General features: G+C 46.4%; 1 long non-coding RNA gene across 1 annotated transcript; it reads left to right on the forward strand.

The window, feature by feature from the left end:
• Window positions 1-257: 257 nt before the first annotated feature.
• LOC120991627 lies at window positions 258-17,035 on the forward strand. Its single transcript, XR_005776738.1, has 3 exons — window positions 258-268; window positions 4,056-4,060; window positions 16,890-17,035. It is a non-coding gene; the product is annotated as an uncharacterized LOC120991627 (long non-coding RNA).
• The last annotated feature ends 3,249 nt before the right edge of the window (window positions 17,036-20,284 follow it).

Genomic DNA, 20,284 nt, shown 5'->3' on the forward strand with positions numbered 1-20,284 from the left:
CTGCACTTATTTATTGTGGATTATACACATATTCTGTCCATATATATGTGCCAATATCTTTTCAACTGGCACTATCATTATTTTCCACATTTTTAAATATATATATAATTATTTATATGAATAGTCTCCCCATTGTGTCCATTAGATTTATATATATATATCTATTTGTAGTTTTGCCAATATTGCCCTTTTAATTCGATATATATATATATATACAGTATATATATATATATATATATATATATATATATATATATAAAGTCTAATTGTTCAGCAGTGTTGTTTATTGCTTATAATATACCGAATATACCTTATTAAATAGAATAAGATCTGAAGGGAGCGTCTGAAGAAATGCAGCCTGTGCATTCCGAACCTCCGAACAGCTTTGCACCCAGCTGTAGGAGGTTGGATGGCTGTAGGCTGTAATCGGGCTGCCAAGGCAGGTTCTAGCGAAGTGTGCCGGCCAGCGCATGCGCACTTCGCATAACGAGGCCGCTGCCAGGAGTCCGCACGGGCGCATCAGGTTATACCTAGTGCGCACGCGCGGGATCTGGCTGAGGAGAGCGGACGTTAGAGAGGCGGCGATGAACTGAGGTAGGCCGCTATAATGGAAGGGAGGGCGGAGATTTCAATTCAGAAGGCGGCGCTGGGCACCGAAAGGAGATGGCTGTAGCCAGGCACCCTGCATCGTGAGACGTCCCCTTGGACACATTTTGACGTGAGTGACAGGTTATATAAACCTGTTTTATATGATTATAGAGCCACAGGCGCATTTGATAAGGTCACTTTAGGATTCTGTGTATTAGTAGGGACCTCGCCATATGTTTAGGTTATAGGCCTAAATTCTGATGACAGAATCACTTTAATCCAAATTGCAGTTACAGTCAGTTTCTGTATTATACAGACTCTGCTTGCTGTGACCAGTGAGAAGCAAATCAGCACTGATATCTAGGCCGTGTGCGACACCTATATTTAATCCAAATTGCAGTTACAGTCAGTTTCTGTATTAAACAAACTCTGCTTGCTGTGACCAGTGAGAAGCAAATATACACTTATTTCTAGACAGTGTGTGAGGCCTATATTTAATCCAAATATCAGTGACATCCAGTGTCAATATGAAGAAGGCGAGTATTAAGGGACGGGGAAGTGGACGTGATTCTGATGGTTCACGCAGAGGATGTGGCTCAGGGCGGGTTGCAACTGTGCCTACTGCCAGAGCACAAGGAATCACAGCTAAGACGATATCCCGTCAGAGAGAGAATAAACACGGACGGTATGTATATATTATTTAATCACAGGGTACCTACTGTTATAAAACGTAACCTTTATTATTCAGTACGTGTAAAATAATAAACTCCCATAGAGACAAAACACAGAAAGAAAAAGAAAAAAAAGAGAAAAAGAAAAGAAAAACGACACTTCATGAGTGGATATGCACTTAGTGCGCTCTGTGGCAATGTTCCTGTTCCTCACCGAGTTTCTTGAGAACACCCCATGATATAGGCAGGGTAATAAATTACTACTTTGGGCCTGTCCCTAGGTCTGGCCCTATGATGCTGATCCCTGCCTAAAAACGGAATGGCCGCCCCGATAGGGGCGATCCCGTGTTCAGGAACCTCCTTGAATACCCTAGATTGCCCCTATTCGGGGATGTGCTGGGCAGAGCCTTGTCGGATGCCCAGTTGGTAATGACCTAGTCTAGGTACTGTGAGACGGGACCACTCAAACAGTCTCTTTTCAGGGTTTATTAGGCACACAGTACCGTACAGGCTTACTTTTTTCAAATAACAGAACAGTCCAAATGAAATAACAAAACACAGTGATACAGGCTTCTCACCAGCTGCAGTATTCTCCCAGCAAATCCTCACTGCCAAGAGGTTTGGTTCAGTAGTCTTCCTCTCAGACCACCATCCACACACACTGCTCTCTGGCAGAGTGTCTTTTCAAAATCACCCTCGCATCTGTGTGTGTGGCGGTAACACCCGAGATGGAGTATGGGAGTGACCTTCCCACCCAAGCTCTTCAGTCACTCCTAAATCCCGGACCCAAATTCCAGCTACCACCAACTCAGTGATCTACCACCACTGGTCACTACTTACCTCCGGGATTTACATCACTGAGCGTAGCAGCCTCAGTGACACATACCTACCATCTATGATGTCACCCACTGCATGCTTACATATCCCCCCCCCCCCCCTGCCTAAAGCCGGGGGGCTTGGCACCTTCCATAACCAAACAATGGGCTCTTGACAGGGCATCTGCATTGATGTGCAATTTACCTGGCCTGTGTTCCACCACATAGTCAAAATCCTGTAATGCCAGGAACCACCTTGTTACCCTAGCATTATTTCCCTTGTTTTGACTCATCCACTTCAGTGGGGCATGGTCTGAGACGAGTCTGAACTTTCTGCCTAGCAGGTAATACCTTAGGGACTCTAGGGCCCATTTTATTGCCAGACATTCCCGTTCCACAATCGAGTAATTCCTCTCACAGGGGTTCAGTTGCCTACTTAGATACATGACAGGATGCTCTTCTCTGTTAACCTCCTGGGACATAACAGCCCCTAGTCCCACCTCTGATGCATCTGTCTGTACTATAAATTCCTTGGAGAAATCTGGTGCTATTAGCACTGGTTGCCTACAAAGAACGGACTTTAGTTCTACAAATGCCTTTTCTGCCTCCGGGGACCACTGAACCATAACTGACTTTTTCCCTTTCATGAGGTCAGACAAAGGAGCAGCAATACTGGCAAAGTTGGGGACAAACCGCCGGTAATACCCGACTATCCCTAAGAAAGCCTGCACTTGTTTTTTTTTAAGAGGCCTGGGCCAACTCTGTATGGCTTCTACCTTGTTGGCCTGGGGTTTAATCATGCCTCTTCCCACAACATAACCCAAGTTGGCTGTAAACCCTGCTTCTCTGAGTGAGTCTAGAACGGCCTGGACTTTACTTAAATGGCTTTTCCAATCCAGGCTGTAGATAACAATCAGGGGCGTAGCTAGAAATGCATGGGCCCCATAGCAAAAAAAAATTATGCCCCCCCCCCCCCTCTGTGCCATCCACAGATCCCCCTCCCCTAAATAGTGCCATCAACAGATCCCCCTCCCCTAAATAGTGCCATCCACAGATCCCCCCTCCCCTAAATAGTGCCATCCACAGATCCCCCTCCCCTAAATAGTGCCATCCACAGATCCCCCTCCCCTAAATAGTGCCATCCACAGATCCCCCTCCCCTAAATAGTGCCATCCACAGATCCCCCTCCCCTAAATAGTGCCATCCACAGATCCCTCTCCCCTAAATAGTGCCATCCACAGATCCCCCTCCCCTAAATAGTGCCATCCACAGATCCCCCTCCCCTAAATAGTGCCATCAACAGATCCCCCTCCCCTAAATAGTGCCATCCACAGATCCCCCCTCCCCTAAATAGTGCCATCCACAGATCCCCCTCCCCTAAATAGTGCCATCCACAGATCCCTCTCCCCTAAATAGTGCCATCCACAGATCCCCCTCCCCTAAATAGTGCCATACACAGATCCCCCCTCCCCTAAATAGTGCCATCCACAGATCCCTCTCCCCTAAATACTGCCATCCACAGATCCCCCCTCCCCTAAATAGTGCCATCCACAGATCCCCCCTCCCCTAAATAGTGCCATCCACAGATCCCTCTCCCCTAAATAGTGCCATCCACAGATCCCCCTCCCCTAAATAGTGCCATCCACAGATCCCCCTCCCCTAAATAGTGCCATACACAGATCCCCCTCCCCTAAACAGTGCCATCCACAGTATCAGGTGCCTCTCCCCCCTCCCCCATGTGCCAGTATCAGGTGCCAACCGCCCCACCCCCAGGTGCCAGTATCAGGTCAGGTGCCAACCGCCCTCCCCCCATGTGCCAGTATCAAGTGCCCCCCGCTCCCCCCATGGCACTCAGTAACAGTCGGGTATTAAAAAAAATAAAATAAACACTTCTACTTACCTCCATGTCAGCGATGCGATGCAGCCTCTTCCTGTGTCCCGCCCTGTAAGTCCATATATGGAGTCACTGCTTGTATTTCAGAAAAGGTTTCTGCTGGGATTCGAACCCACGACCTTCTGTATCAGAGGCAAAGCACCTAACCTCAAGACCATAACAGCTGCCTTGCTGCTGACTGAAAAATTATAAGACTTCTACTGTTATAGCTGGCTAAGTGTACATCTATACACATGACAGCTGCTCATATATAGAGATATAGCAGAGCTGAGTGTGCTGGGATAGCTGTCATATAGAGATATAGCAGTGCTGGGTGTGTTGGGGCAGCTGTCATGTGTTTAGATGTACACTTAGCCAGCTATAACAGTAGAAGTGTCAAATTTTTTCAATCAGTTGCAATGCCTCCTTTATGGCTGTGAGGGTTAATGCTTTGCCTCTGATACACTCATACATTGGAGGTTGTGGGTTCGAATCCCAGACACATCAGGAGACTTTAGAATACAGTAAGATTAGAGCACATTAGCGAGGGGGCCTGAACATTAAGACCGCTGCTGTGAAGGGGCCTGATTATTAAGACATCGATATTTAACTAACTTGAAAATAAACTGTCGGCCCCGAAGCAGCTGCTTCCCCGGTAGTTACGCCGCTGCCTGTGTGTGTTAATTTAAAAAAAAAATAATAAATTTGAATACGGTTGCTATGGCGATCCCTACGCCACTGATAACAATGTCATCTAAGTAGGCTGCTGCATATTTCCTGTGGGGAAGCAAAATGTCATCCATTGCCCTTTGAAATGTAGCAGGGGCCCCTTTCAACCCAAATGGCATCCTCACATAGTGGAAACATCCCTCTGACGTAGAAAAGGCTGTTTTCTCTCGGGCCTCTTTTGCTAATGGTTTTTGCCAATACCCTTTGGTGAGGTCTAATGTGGTTATATACCTGGCGGGACCCAACCTTTCAACCAGTTCATCCACCCTAGGCATAGGGTAAGCATCCATCTTGGAAACCTCATTAAGTTTCCGAAAGTCATTACAAAAGCGCCAGCTTCCATTTGGTTTTGGGACCAACACAATTGGGCTGGACCATTCACTTTTGGACCTTTCAATTACCCCTAATTGTAACATCCTCTGAACCTCTTCTGAGACTGCTTGTCTACGGGCTTCTGGGATGCGATACGGTTTTACTTTAACCCTTATGTGGGGTTCAGTGATGACATCATGTTCCACCACATTAATGCAACCTGGTAAGCTAGAGAATATGTCCGTATTACGTTGCAACAACTCTTTAGTTTCCTGTCTTTGGGGACGTGATAAGGAACTAGCAATTGTCACCTTTCCAAACTCAGGACCGGAAACAGTGGGAGATAAGAGCGTAGCTGACAAGGACTCCCGTTCTCTCCAAGGTTTCATTAAGTTTACATGATAGACCTGCACTGGTTTCCTTTTCCCTGGCTGATGGACTCTATAATTTACTTCCCCAACTTTTTCCATCACCTCAAAAGGTCCCTGCCATTTAGCCAATAACTTGCTCTCAACCGTAGGTACCAGAATTAATACCCGATCCCCTGGCTTGAACTCTCTGATTCTGGCAGAATGGTTGTACACACTTCTCTGAGCTTCTTGGGCCCTCTGGAGATGTTCCTTCACTATGGGCATCACCTTGGCAATTCTCTCTTGCATTTGTACCACATGATCAATGACACTTCTGTATGGAGTAACTTCAGTCTCCCATGTCTCCTTAGCTATATCAAGCAAACCCCGAGGGTGTCTACCATAAAGCAACTCAAAAGGCGAGAACCCTGTAGAAGCTTGAGGAACTTCCCGGATTGAAAACAACAGATATGGCAACAAACAATCCCAATCCTTGCCATCTTTCTCAATGGCCTCTTTCAACATGGCTTTCAAGGTTTTATTGAACCTTTCTACAAGGCCATCAGTTTGGGGATGGTACACTGAAGTTTTTAACTGTTTAATTTTCAGTAGTTTACACAGCTCGACCATGACCCTGGACATAAATGGGGTCCCTTGGTCAGTCAAGATTTCTTTGGGGAGTCCCACTCTCGTGCATATATGAAACAACTCCCGAGCAATAGTTTTAGCAGAGGAGTTTCGTAACGGCACGGCCTCTGGATACCGGGTAGCATAATCCAGCACTACTAGAATATACTGGTGTCCCCTAGCTGATTTGTCTAACGGTCCCACTAAGTCCATGGCGATCCTTTCAAATGGTATCTCAATAATAGGAAGTGGCACCAACGGACTTTTAAAATGAGACAGTGGGGCCTTTAATTGGCATGTAGGGCAGGATTTGCAGTATTCGTCTATTTCTTTATAACACCCCGGCCAATAGAATCTCTGAAATATTCGTTCGCGGGTTTTATCTGTACCTAGGTGACCCCCTAACACATGAGTATGGGCCATTTCTAGGACCATTTTTCTATAGGGCCCGGGAACCACTAACTGTTCTATCACCTCATTGTGAGCTTTGGTAACCCGATATAAGAGGTCATTGTGCAATTCAAAATACGGATACCTGTGGTCAGCACCCGGTCTTGGGGAACACCATTTAGAACAGTCACATTTGCTAAAGCCCCTTTTAGAGTGGGGTCTTGCGCCTGGGCCATCCCAAAATTCCCTTGCGGGATATCCAGAACGGGTATGGTCTGCTCAGATTCTACGGTCTCACTCTCGTCTCCCACCAAGACAGATAGCGGAAATCCCTCAACTATCTCAGCTGGTTCACTAGGCATAGCCTGGTTTGTGATTTCCTCAACATGAGACACATCATAAGTAGGTGCAAATTTTACTTGTTTGGGTGACATTTTACCCCACAGTTCCCAAAACAACGGAAGATCCCGCCCTATTATCATGGCATGCAATAAGTTCTTCACCATGCCCACCGTATGCAATACAGTCCCACATTCAGTGGCTATGGTGACCTGAGCAACTGGATAGTTCTTAACATCCCCATGCACACACATCACCCCCATGCCCTGACCAGGTGCCGGCAATACGGGAACAAGATTTTCTCTAACAAGTGTAACCAGGCTTCCTGAGTCTAGTAGTGCAGTCACAGGGCTAGCATTGACAGTCACCTGGCACATATGAGGCCCGGTTGCCTGGTACTGGATGGCACTGCAGGCGGGATGGGCAAACAGGGAGCACCGTCGTGCCATATCACAATCCATATGTTCATTTGTCATGGGACAGTGAGCTGCAATGTGCCCCAGGTTATGACACCTCCAACAAACAAGACGGCGGGGTGGAGGTCTAGAACCAGTTTCTGGTGATTCTTTTTTCGTTTCCACGGGCACTTGTCCCCGCTCTCCCCTGGGTTTAAACCCCCTCTTACTGGGTTCCGCATAAACCTTGGGGTTACCGGGAGTTATTTTTATTTTCACAGCTCCTGCAAGGAGGTTCTCCGCTGCAGTGTACCTCTCAACCAGGTTTATCAGCTGGTCAGCATTCTGGGGATCTCCCTGGGCAACCCAGCGTTGTAATGGCCCGGGAAGAGAGTGCAGGTAACGATCCATTAACACTTTTTCCACCATCTGGTTGCAACCACTTCCGTACCAAGTGGAACAGATCAAACATCTGTGACCTCGGTGGTTTGTCTTGGCAAAAGATCCACTGTTGTACCCGCTGGGCCTGGAGTGCAGGACTGACTCCCATGCGAGCCAGTATTTCCGCTTTTAATTTGCGGTAGTCTCTCGAATCCTGCAAGGTCAGGTCATAGTATGCTTTCTGCGGCTCCCCAGTCAAATATGGAGCCAGCACCTCAGCCCACTGATCTACAGGCAGTTTCTCTCTGTCTGCAATACGTTCAAAGACAGTTAAATAAGCCTCCACGTCGTCCTCATTTGTCATTCTCTGTAAAGCAGACTGCACAGTTTTCCGCACACCACCTGAAGCTTGCCCATCCATATGCACCACTTGTGGTGCTGTCACAGCATCTCTGAGGGCCACAATTTGCTCAGTCAATAGACGGTTAGTCTCGTGTTGCTGCGCATTAGCCTGCCGTTGAGCCTGTAAAGCCTCTGTATGGGCTCTTTGCTGCTGCTCCAGTGCCTGCCGCTGCTGCAGATTGCTCTGCACCATCTGCTTGAGGAGCTACTCCATTTCAACAGATTCTTGTTGCAATCCTGCTGCTGCCTTAACCCACGACATTCACCACTGACAGGTTTTCATGTCGTTGCTCCTAGCAACCAATTGCCCGCATCCTCCACCATATGTGAGACGGGACCACTCAAACAGTCTCTTTTCAGGGTTTATTAGGCACACAGTACCGTACAGGCTTGCTTTTTTCAAATAACAGAACAGTCCAAATGAAATAACAAAACACAGTGATACAGGCTTCTCACCAGCTGCAGTTTTCTCCCAGCAAATCCTCACTGCCAAGAGGTTTGGTTCAGTAGTCTTCCTCTCAGACCACCATCCACACACACTGCTCTCTGGCAGAGTGTCTTTTCAAAATCACCCTCGCATCTGTGTGTGTGGCGGTAACACCCGAGATGGAGTATGGGAGTGACCTTCCCACCCAAGCTCTTCAGTCACTCCTAAATCCCGGACCCAAATTCCAGCTACCACCAACTCAGTGATCTACCACCACTGGTCACTACTTACCTCCGGGATTTACATCACTGAGCATAGCAGCCTCAGTGACACATACCTACCATCTATGATGTCACCCACTGCATGCTTACAGTACATAAAATAATAAACCTTAAGTACGCAGAGCAGCAGAATACTTACTGCTGTATATGCACTGTATTGACAAGAGCTATATATGATATGTCGTTTAAACAATACAAAGTACAAAAGAGTAAAGATACTTGATATATACAATATTCTATGTACATATTATAGGCAGCTGCTGAGTATACAGGGAGTGCAGAATTATTAGGCAAGTTGTATTTTTGAGGATTAATTTTATTATTGAACAACAACCATGTTCTCAATGAACCCAAAAAACTCATTAATATCAAAGCTGAATATTTTTGGAAGTAGTTTTTAGTTTGTTTTTAGTTTTAGCTATTTTAGGGGGATATCTGTGTGTGCAGGTGACTATTACTGTGCATAATTATTAGGCAACTTAACAAAAAACAAATATATACCCATTTCAATTATTTATTTTTACCAGTGAAACCAATATAACATCTCAACATTCACAAATATACATTTCTGACATTCAAAAACAAAACAAAAACAAATCAGTGACCAATATAGCCACCTTTCTTTGCAAGGACACTCAAAAGCCTGCCATCCATGGATTCTGTCAGTGTTTTGATCTATTCACCATCAACATTGCGTGCAGCAGCAACCACAGCCTCCCAGACACTGTTCAGAGAGGTGTACTGTTTTCCCTCCTTGTAAATCTCACATTTGATGATGGACCACAGGTTCTCAATGGGGTTCAGATCAGGTGAACAAGGAGGCCATGTCATTAGATTTTCTTATTTTATACCCTTTCTTGCCAGCCACGCTGTGGAGTACTTGGACGCGTGTGATGGAGCATTGTCCTGCATGAAAATCATGTTTTTCTTGAAGGATGCAGACTTCTTCCTGTACCACTGCTTGAAGAAGGTGTCTTCCAGAAACTGGCAGTAGGACTGGGAGTTGAGCTTGACTCCATCCTCAACCCGAAAAGGCCCCACAAGCTCATCTTTGATGATACCAGCCCAAACCAGAACTCCACCTCCACCTTGCTGGCGTCTGAGTCGGACTGGAGCTCTCTGCCCTTTACCAATCCAGCCACGGGCCCATCCATCTGGCCCATCAAGACTCACTCTCATTTCATCAGTCCATAAAACCTTAGAAAAATCAGTCTTGAGATATTTCTTGGCCCAGTCTTGACGTTTCAGCTTGTGTGTCTTGTTCAGTGGTGGTCGTCTTTCAGCCTTTCTTACCTTGGCCATGTCTCTGAGTATTGCACACCTTGTGCTTTTGGGCACTCCAGTGATGTTGCAGCTCTGAAATATGGCCAAACTGGTGGCAAGTGGCATCTTGGCAGCTGCACGCTTGACTTTTCTCAGTTCATGGGCAGTTATTTTGCGCCTTGGTTTTTCCACACGCTTCTTGCGACCCTGTTGACTATTTTGAATGAAACGCTTGATTGTTCGATGATCACGCTTCAGAAGCTTTGCAATTTTAAGAGTGCTGCATCCCTCTGCAAGATATCTCACTATTTTTGACTTTTCTGAGCCTGTCAAGTCCTTCTTTTGACCCATTTTGCCAAAGGAAAGGAAGTTGCCTAATAATTATGCACACCTAATATAGGGTGTTGATGTCATTAGACCACACCCCTTCTCATTACAGAGATGCACATCACCTAATATGCTTAATTGGTAGTAGGCTTTCGAGCCTATACAGCTTGGAGTAAGACAACATGCATAAAGAGGATGATGTGGTCAAAATACTCATTTGCCTAATAATTCTGCACGCAGTGTATACTGTACATTGGTATACTTCACAGTGCAGCTGTCTATTAAGATGCCAAACACACTATTGGTTTAAATACAATGTTATCGGCGCCTGCAGTTGCTGCCCTAAAGCAACAGCACACACGTGGGCGCCTCAGTTCCAACGCGTTTCGCCCCCACACCAATAACCTGGGCTCATCAGGGGACACCCGATTCAGTGTCTTAATAGGCATCAATGCTCAAGTGAAGAAAGCACAATATTCCTCCTCACTGATGACACTAATGAAGTTGTCATCCATACTCAGGCTGTCATTCGTTACAGCAGTACATTAGTTATACGCAACAAATAACTCTTATGATAATATATCGTACAGCCAGACCAATGGACCAGACCTGGCCCCTATTCATTCGTTTTCGGTGGATGTGATCCCTGTATGGTCAAGAACCAACAGGGCCAAAGTGCTTTAAAGGTGCCGCACCACGTCTAGGTACACAGTTTTAATAACGTGCCAGTAAATAGCCATATACAGGTGGTCACATTTAATCACTCATGTAAACCACATCATAGAAGATAGATTGTGGTACTTGCGTGCCCAAGAATGGCTAAATAGGGGTGGTTCCATACGCTCACTGAGGAGTATGACAGCCAAAGCCAGAGCACAAGGAAAACAGTCATCCACGATACCTAGCTTCATGTCCCAGTTTGCAGGGCGTCGCAAGACAACACTCTTGAAGTCATACCAGTGCGACCAGGTGGTCGGTTGGATTGCAGCAGATAATGCTTCCACTGGGTTAAGCACCACCCTGTCTTCCACCAAGTCCAGTCTCAGTAGCCAACAGTCTGGTCAACAACACAATCCTCACCCTGATCATCCTTCCTCCCACCATGTAGATCTGGCCAAACAAGCGATCCGGTACTCGGATGCTCCGAGGAGCTATTTTCACCCCCATTACTTAATTTGGCCCTCTCCCCAAGCACTCTTGAAGAGGGACATGAGATCTTGTGCCCTGATTCCCAACCTCTAGAGCCATCACACTCACAAGATGATGTGTTTAAGGAGGTGGATGATGACGAGACACAGTTGCCATCAAGTCAACCACAATTACTGTCTGCAGAGGTTGATGAAGAAGATGATATACCGTTGTCAATCACTGAAGTTGTGTTGGGGTCAGCAAATGAGGAGGATAATCGGAGTGGGGAAGTTGAAGAGGACTTGGTGGACGATGAGGTCACTGACCCAACATGGGAAGGCGGAAACGCGAGCGAGGACAGCAGTAGCGAGGGGGAGCGATCTGCAGCACCGCAACAGGCTGGAAGAGGCAGTGGGGTGGCAACAGGGAGAAGGCGGGCCACGCCAAACAGGCCCGCAAGTGTTCCACGGAGCACCCCCTTGCGGAAATCTCCCTTGCCAAGGGGTAGGTGTTCCGCGGTATGGCGCTTTTTTGCAGAAAGTGCAGACGACAAAAGAATAGTAGTTTGCAACCTGTGCCACACCAAAATGAGCCGAGGTGTGAACAGTAGCAACCTCACCACCACCAGCATGATCCGCCACATGGCAGCCAAGCACCGCAATAAGTGGGAGGAATGCCTGGGTCCACAATCTGTGTCCGCGGGTCACACCACTGCCTCCTCTTCCCTTATGTTGGGTGACGACCAATCGCCTGTCGAAGGCGCAGGCCCGGATGCCTCCCGTGCTGCACCTGTACCGTCGCAAGCACCATCAGCGACCACATCGACTTCCCTGTCTCAGCGCAGCGTACTAATGTCTTTACCCCAGGCATTTGAACGCAAGCGCAAATACCCAGCCACCCACACACAGGCCATGGCACTAACCGCTCAACTTTCTAAGTTACTGGCGGTTGAAATGTTGCCATTTGGGCTTGTGGACACCGAGGCCTTTCGCGGCCTGATGTCGGCAGCAGTCCCTCAGTACTCAGTCCCCAGCCGCCACTATTTTTCCCGGTGTGACATCCCCGCCTTACACCAGCATGTGTCTGCTAACATCACCCGTGCGCTGACCAATGCAGTTACTGCTAAGGTCCACCGACTGACACATGGACAAGTGCTTGTGGCCAGGGACGCTACATATCCCTGACGGCACACTGGATGAACGTAGTGGAGGCTGGGAGCGACTTGTACCCTGGGATGGCACAGGTGCTACCGACGCCCAGGATTGCGGCCCTACTTCCATCAGGGTTACCGCCAGCACTGTCACGGAACCATGAACCAGACGTACAACAAGAGATAAGTGAAAATAAGAAGGCTTTATTGAAAATAAAGCTGTAAAGCAAAAGTCCAAACGGATGGTGAAACCGAGCAGAGTCTTTGCGAAGCCAGAGGTCAGGAACCAGAAGGGTAGTCAGACGAAGCCAGGATCAGGAACCAGCAGGGTAGTCAGACGAAGCCAGGATCAGGAACCAGCAGGGTAGTCAGACGAAGCCAGGATCAGGAACCAGAAGCAGCAGCAGTCTTAGAAGCATGTGAACACAAGAGGACCAAGCAAGGAACTGAAGCCACAGACCTCCTATATATATGAGCTAGGCATCCAGCTCCTCCCAGTGGGAAGGAGGAGCCGCAGGGTGGAAGGCTACAAGAAACCCAGAAACCAAGATGGCCGCCAGCACATGTCAAACGAAGGAGAACAGCAAGAAGGTAAGACCATGACAAGCACCTATGTAAGTGGCTCCTCCTCCGCCTCCTCCTCCACTTCCACCTCCGAATTCTCTGCGTGCAGCACCAGTCAGCCATCAGCTGGTAGCTGGAAGCAGTGTAGCACTGCTCTGGGGATGCGTCAACAGGCCGTGCTGAAGATGATATGCTTAGGGGATAAACAGCACACCGTCGCAGAGCTGTGGCAGGGGATAAGAGACCAGATTGAGCTGTGGCTCTCGCCACTCAACCTGCAACCAGGCATGGTTGTGTGCATAACTTGGTGGCGTCTTTGGAGCTCGGCAAGCTCACACACATCCCATGCCTTGCCCACGTCTTTAATTTAGTGGTTCAGCGGTTTCTGAAAACCTACCCCAATTTTCCCGAGTTACTGGTGAAGGTGTGCCGCGTGTGTGCACATTTCCGCAAGTCATCAACAGCTTCAGCTGGTCTGTTGACGCTGCAGCAGCGCTTGAAATTTCCAGCTCACCGGCTGTTGTGCGACGTGACCACGCGAGCAGCAAAGGGCAGAAATAGAATACCAGCTGAAGCACGATCGTCGCCTTTCCAGTCAGCTTCCGCTCTTCACAAGCGAGGAGTGGGCATGGATGTCTGACCTCTGTGAGGTGTTAAGAAACTTTGAGGAATCGACACAGATAGTGAGCGGCGATAACGCTATTGTCAGTGTAACCATCCCACTTCTGTGTCTACTCAAACGCTCGCTGCTCACAATTAAGGCCGACGCTGTTCATGGGGAAGAGGTGGAAGAAGACATGACCCTGGGTGATAGCCAGAATACCCTCAGTTTGTCTTCTCAGCGCGTATTGGAGGAGGAGGAGGAGCAGGGGACGGTTGCCTCCGCTACACAGGGTAGTAGCCATGGAACTTTTATTCCATCTGTTCAGCGTGGGTGGACAGAAGAGGAGGAAGAGGATGAGGAGATGGACAGTCATCCTCCTGATGAAGACAGCGAAGTCTTGCCCACTGGTACTCTGGCACACATGGCTGACTTCATGTTAGGCTGCCTTTCCCGTGACCCCCGTGTTATACGCATTTTAGATAACAGGGATTACTGGGTGTTCACCCTTCTGGACCACCGCTACAAAGAGAACTTCTCATCTCTCATTCCTCCAGTGGAGAGGACGAGCAAAATGGTGCTATACCAGAAGTTCCTTGTTGACAGATTGCTGCAAAAATTTCCATCTGACAGCGCTGGCAGCAGAGTCCGTACTTCCTTGGGCAACCGAGGTGGGGAGACAAGGGGAACACGCAGCACTTCCAGCAAAGGCAGGGCAACACTCTCCAAGGCCAGGGACAGTTTTATGACACCCCGCCAGCACCCTCAACATGATGCACGTCCTGGTGTCACAAGGAGGGAAAATTTTTGGAGGATGGTAAAGGAGTACGTAGCAGACCGTGTCAGCGTCCTCAGTGTTCCCTCAGTGCCTTACAACTACTGGGTGTCCAAGCTGGACACGTGGCACGAACTGGTGCTCTACGCCTTGGAGGTGCTGGCCTGCCCTGCCGCCAGCATTTTGTCTGAGCGTGTATTTAGTGCTGCTGGTGGCATTATAACAGATAAGCGTATCCGGCTGTCAACTGAAAATGCTGACAGGTTGACTCTTATAAAAATGAACAAGGTCTGGATTGCCCCTGACTTCTCTACTCCACCAGAGGAAAGCCACGACTGAACATAAAGGCACTTTAAATGTGTTGTTTAGAATGTACTGAATACTCTGTATTCCCATGCACCCCTTCCGCCACAAAAAAGGGTATATGGTTAAATCTTCCTTTTTTTACCCTCCTCCTCCTCGTCCATCACGTATATGCCTTCTCATATAATTTTTCGGATGGTCAGCTCACCAGCAGGCCCTCACCCATAATGTTTTAGATGGTCAGCTCACCAGCAGGCCCTCACCCATAATGTTTTAGATGGTCAGCTCACCAGCAGGCCTTCACTCATAATGTTTTAGATGGTCAGCTCACCAGCAGGCCCTCATCCATAATGTTTTAGATGGTCCGCTCACCAGCAGGCCCTCACCCATAATGTTTTAGATGGTCAGCTCACCAGCAGGCCCTCACCCATAATGTTTTAGATGGTCAGCTCAGCTGAAGACCCTCACCCCTAATGTTTTAGTGGGTCACTAGCAGGCCATCAATCATACTTTACCTCTCCTGTATAACGTTTCCTCATCCTAAATACCTATGACATTCCCTGTAATTTTTTTGTACTCGTTCCAATGACAGGCTCTCTTAAGAGTCCTGTATTGTTATTTATCGTCACTACCTCCCTGAGTCGGTACTGGGAAATTTGCACGCCCCCGCCTGTCTTTCTTGGAAGTGCTAGCCGTGGCCATCCCTCGGGTCCTCCCATTGACTTCTATAGGGCTCAGGTGTTCGGTAGAGCACCCGAGCATCCCGGTGTGCTCGATCATCACTAGGTCAGTCTCTCCACATTTTGGGTAGACAGACGAGTAGGGTTGAGCGAACCCGAACTGTAAAGTTCGGGTTCGTACCGAACTTTAGGATTTTTGGATCCTGGACCCGAACCCAAACAATTCTGTAAAAGTTCAGGTTCGGGTTCAGTGTCCGGCAATTTCTTGGCGCTTTTTGAAAGGCTGCAGAGCAGCCAATCAACAAGCATTTAAATGTGTGCCCTTAGAAGCCATCACAGCCATGCCTACTAATGGCATGGCTGTGATTGGCCAGTGCAGTATGAGACCCAGCCTCTATATAAGCTGGAGTCACGTAGCGCTGCATGTCACTCTGCTGTGCTTAGTGTAGGGATGCTGCTGCTGTGAGGCAGAGAATAGGACAGAATCTTTAATCAGAACTCCAATTGAACTCAGCGATCTACATAGATTTTGTTGTGTGGGTGCAGTGCACGATCTTTTTAGCCTGCCCTAAGCCCAGTGACAGAGAAAAATTACTTTTATCCATCTGTTAGTTAGGTGGGCAGCGGCCAATTTATGCAAGCTCAGTGCACCAGCACCGCATATGTGCTTTTGTGACATTCAAATCCAAGCTTGAAGTACTGCGATAATAATCTGGTTTTTAAAAAAACACCCTTTTTTGGCAAAATCCTGCATCTGGTGGCTTTGCAGCATTAGTCAGTGTGCAATTTAAGCTAGAAATACAGCTATAATTTTCTGGGTTTTAAAAAACACGCTTTTTGGGCAAAATATACAATTTTACAGCCCTTGCTGCATCTGCACCTGTGAATTTAAGCGTTATATACTGCTGTCATCTTCTGTTAGTAAACAAACACCCTTTTTGGGCAAAATATTTATTTGCAGCCTTTGCTACATCTGTTATTGTTAAAAACAAGCTTGAAATACTTCAATAATTTTCTGGCTTTGAAAAAACACCAATTATTTGGCAATACCTTCCATCTGGGGCCTCTGCCGCATTAGTCAGTGTGCAATTTAAACTAGAAATACAGCTATAATTTTCTGGGTTTTAAAAAACACCCTTTTTTGGCAAAATATAAAATTTTACAGCCCTTGCTGCATCTGCACGTGTGAAATTCAAACGTTATATACTGCTGTCATATTCTGTTAGTAAAACAAAAAACATTTAGGGCAAAAAACTAAATTTTTCGCCTTTGCTGCATGTGTCATTGTGAGATACACCCTTTAGATCAGGCATCCTCAAACTGCGGCCCTTGTCAGAACTATTGGGTGTAAATAAAGTCCATAGGTATAAGGCCTATATAAGATGTCTGAACATGAGCCTAAAGAACAACCATTTTGTCTTATTTTAAGAGGGCAGAGTGAGTTCAAGAATTTAACTCAGAATTACTAACCTAAGATTAACAATCTGTACCAAGGTGTTTACCCAAGTCTGTTTTTAGTAATTGCCTAGATAAGACAATGTATTAGACATATGCTGAGTCTTGATGATTTTCAGTGTATAGAAAGACTCTAATCTTTCTTTGGGGTTTTTATATTAAGCAATGTATGAGTAGATTGATTTTATATCATCAATTTAAATACGTGTGTTGTACTGTATATATAAGAGTGTGGTCCTTATAGATATATTCAGTTTTAAGGTTAGAAATTACTCTGTCATTTTTTGTAGAATTTCTCTCAGTGTGAAACTCAAGTAAATTATTTCTTTGCTTGAGGTTTTCTTGTATGGAGAAATGTGTACACAGGTGACCATAAACAAACCTTGTCTTTTCCCCAGAACAATGACTTGAGTATGGTCATGTGTATCTTGATTTAATTAGGTCTGGTCAAAAGATTAAGGGATATACGAGGTGTTTGACCAGATACAAAAGTCATTGTCTATTCAAGATCTCCTCAAGGTTGTGTCTGAAACCTTAGTTAAAGTTTATCATTAGTAAATGAATAAGAGAACTAATAATATGCCTTGATTTTGTATGGAGTACTAGTGCCATCTAGTGTTAGGGTAACCTAAAGATCTTGGGTGTATTTTCCCTAGAGGGAGGTTCTATTGGTTATAAGTGAGGTCACTAGTTAATGATAAAGCTTGGCCAAGCCCTTTCTAAGATAGGATAAAAAGATGGTCTGGGCTGACAGAAAGGATCCATCCATCCATCTATCTCTGGAGCTCTCTCTCTAACTATCGTCATCAAGGGACGATCATCAAGGGAAAAGACCAGATCCAGCCCTGACCACCTTTTCAGTCATTGGAGGCAGCCATCTTAGAACCATTGAAACTGATTTCTGCTAGCTGACATTTTGGTATAGTATAACCTTACCTATATTTCATGGGATAATTAGGTAATATAATACATATCTATATATATTCAATTAACCATACCTTGTGTATAGTATCTGTTTTGGAATAGGATTGGGGTGTACCTGCAGCATCATCCTGAAAATTAATCCAATACAGGGAGATTGAAAATATACTGGTGAAAACACGGTATTATCTCCAAGGAACTGAATTCAGTTCTAAACCGGTACGGTTGATTATATATATATAAATATATGTATAGGTAAAAGATAAACCAGATTTGGGTTTAATCGGACATTTGTCGGCTGAGAGAAATCAAGTATTAAATTGATTTAAAATATAATTGAGGGGTATCATTATAAGAAGGCATAATTGTGTATATATATATTCTCAATTATTCTTGACTTTCTCACTATTTTGCATATCATTGATTGAAGTTTATTATCACCAATTTTATTATATATATTATTTTGTACTAAAAATTGTATTAATAAATTATATATATATTTTGTCTATAACTGGGTTTTGTCTTCAATTCAACGCAGATCATGAGCTTGTCTTAGCTTGATATTTATGATAATAAATTATAATCTCCTTCATTATAGATTTTAATTTATTCACATGAATAATATAGACTGTTAATCGGAGACAGCATAAATATTCCGACACCCTCCAGCTGTTGTAAAACTACAACTCCCACAATGCCCTGCTGTAGGCTGATACCTGTAAGCTGTTCGGGAATGCTGGAAGTTGTAGTTTTGCAACAGCTGGAGGGCCGCAGTTTGAGGATGCCTGCTTTAGATAGTGTTGTTCTATTCTGCTATTAAAAAAAACACACCCATTTAGGGCAAAAATCTTAAATTGCGGCCTAGTCTGCATCTGTACGTGTGAGATACACCATTTAGATACTGTGGTTCTATTCTGCTATTAAAAAAACACCTATTTAGGGCAAAAAAATAATTTTGCAGCCTTTGCTGCATATGTAATTGTGAGATACACCCTTTAGAAACTGTCGTTCTATTCTGCTATTAAAAAAACACCCATTTTGGGCAAAAATCTTAAATTGCAGCCTAGTCTACATCTGTATGTGTGAGATACACAATTTAGATACTGTTGTTCTATTCTGCTATTAAAAAAACACTCATTTTGAGCAAGATCCTAAATTTGAGAAATATGAGGAGAGCGTCAAATAAGGTAAGTGGCCCCAGTTGTGGTGCTGCTGGTGGAGCTCCTGCTGCAGGGAGAGGACGTGGTCCATCTGTGCCAGCTACACGCACAAGTGAAATACCTTCCTCAGGTGCGAGTAGGCAACAAAACCTGCAGCAGTATTTGGTCGGGCCTAATGCGGCTCTATGAATAGTGAGGCCAGAACAAGTACAGGCGATAGTAGATTGGGTTGCTGACAGTGCCTCCAGTTCCTTCACATTGTCTCCCACCCAGTCTCCTGTTGACAGATCAGAGTGGGCACCTGCAGCCAATGTCCATCAGTCTTTCCCTTCACCCCCCCCCCCCCTTTGCAAATCAGCCAAGCTGTCTGAGCCCCAAGTCATGCAGCAGTCTCTTCTGCTTTTTGATGACTTTGTTAGCAGGGTTCCCCAGGGCCATCCACCTAGCCCTACCCCAGAAGTGGAAGAGATTGAGTGCACCGATGCCCAATAACTTATGTTTCAAGAAGAGTACATAGGAGGACAATCGCAGCACATCTCGAATGATGACGAAACACAGGTGCCAACTGCTGGGGCTTTCTGCAGTGTGCAGACCGACAAGGAGGGCAGGGGTGAAGACTGGGTGGAAGATAAGGTGGAGGACGATGAGGTCCTCGACCACACATTTAATCAAGGTCATGCGAGTGACCTGTGTAGTTCGGAGGAAGAGGCGGTGGTCGCACAGAGCCACCAGTACAGCAGAAGAGGGAGCAGAGTGCAAAAGCGGAGCAGCCGTCCCCTAGACAGCTCGACTGCTACTGCCCACCGCAGCAAGGGACTGAGCACACCAAAGCCAGCTCCAAGGAGTTCCCTAGCGTGGCAGTTCTTCAGACAATGTGCCGATGACAAGACACAAACGGTTTGCACGCTGTGCAATCAGAGCATGAAGCGAGGCATAAACGTTCTCAACCTGAGCACAACCTGCATGACCAGGCATCTAAGTGCAAAGCACCAAGAAAGGTCTCTGGCTCCTCCTGCTTCCTCTTCTGCTTCAGTCTCGGCCTCTTAATCTACCTCTGGAGTGCTAGTGCCACCTGCCACCCCGCAAACAGAGGATCTGCCAGCAACACCACCATCTGGGTTACCAAGCATCTCCACAATGTACCACGGAAAGCATTCAGCTCTCCATCTCCCAAACACTGGAGTGGAAGTACCCCCCCCCCCCTCTACCCATCCACGATCCCTGGCCCTGAATGGCAGCATTTCAAAATTACTGGCCTTTAAAATGCTGTCATTCCGTCTGGTGGAGACAGAGAGTTTTAAAAGCCTTATGGCGGTGGCTGTCCCACAGTACGTCGTGCCCAGCCGCCACTACTTTTCCAGGCATGCCATCCCTTCC

This window comes from Bufo bufo, chromosome 2 (genome assembly GCF_905171765.1).
Source record: "Bufo bufo chromosome 2, aBufBuf1.1, whole genome shotgun sequence".
Lineage (NCBI taxonomy): Eukaryota > Metazoa > Chordata > Amphibia > Anura > Bufonidae > Bufo > Bufo bufo.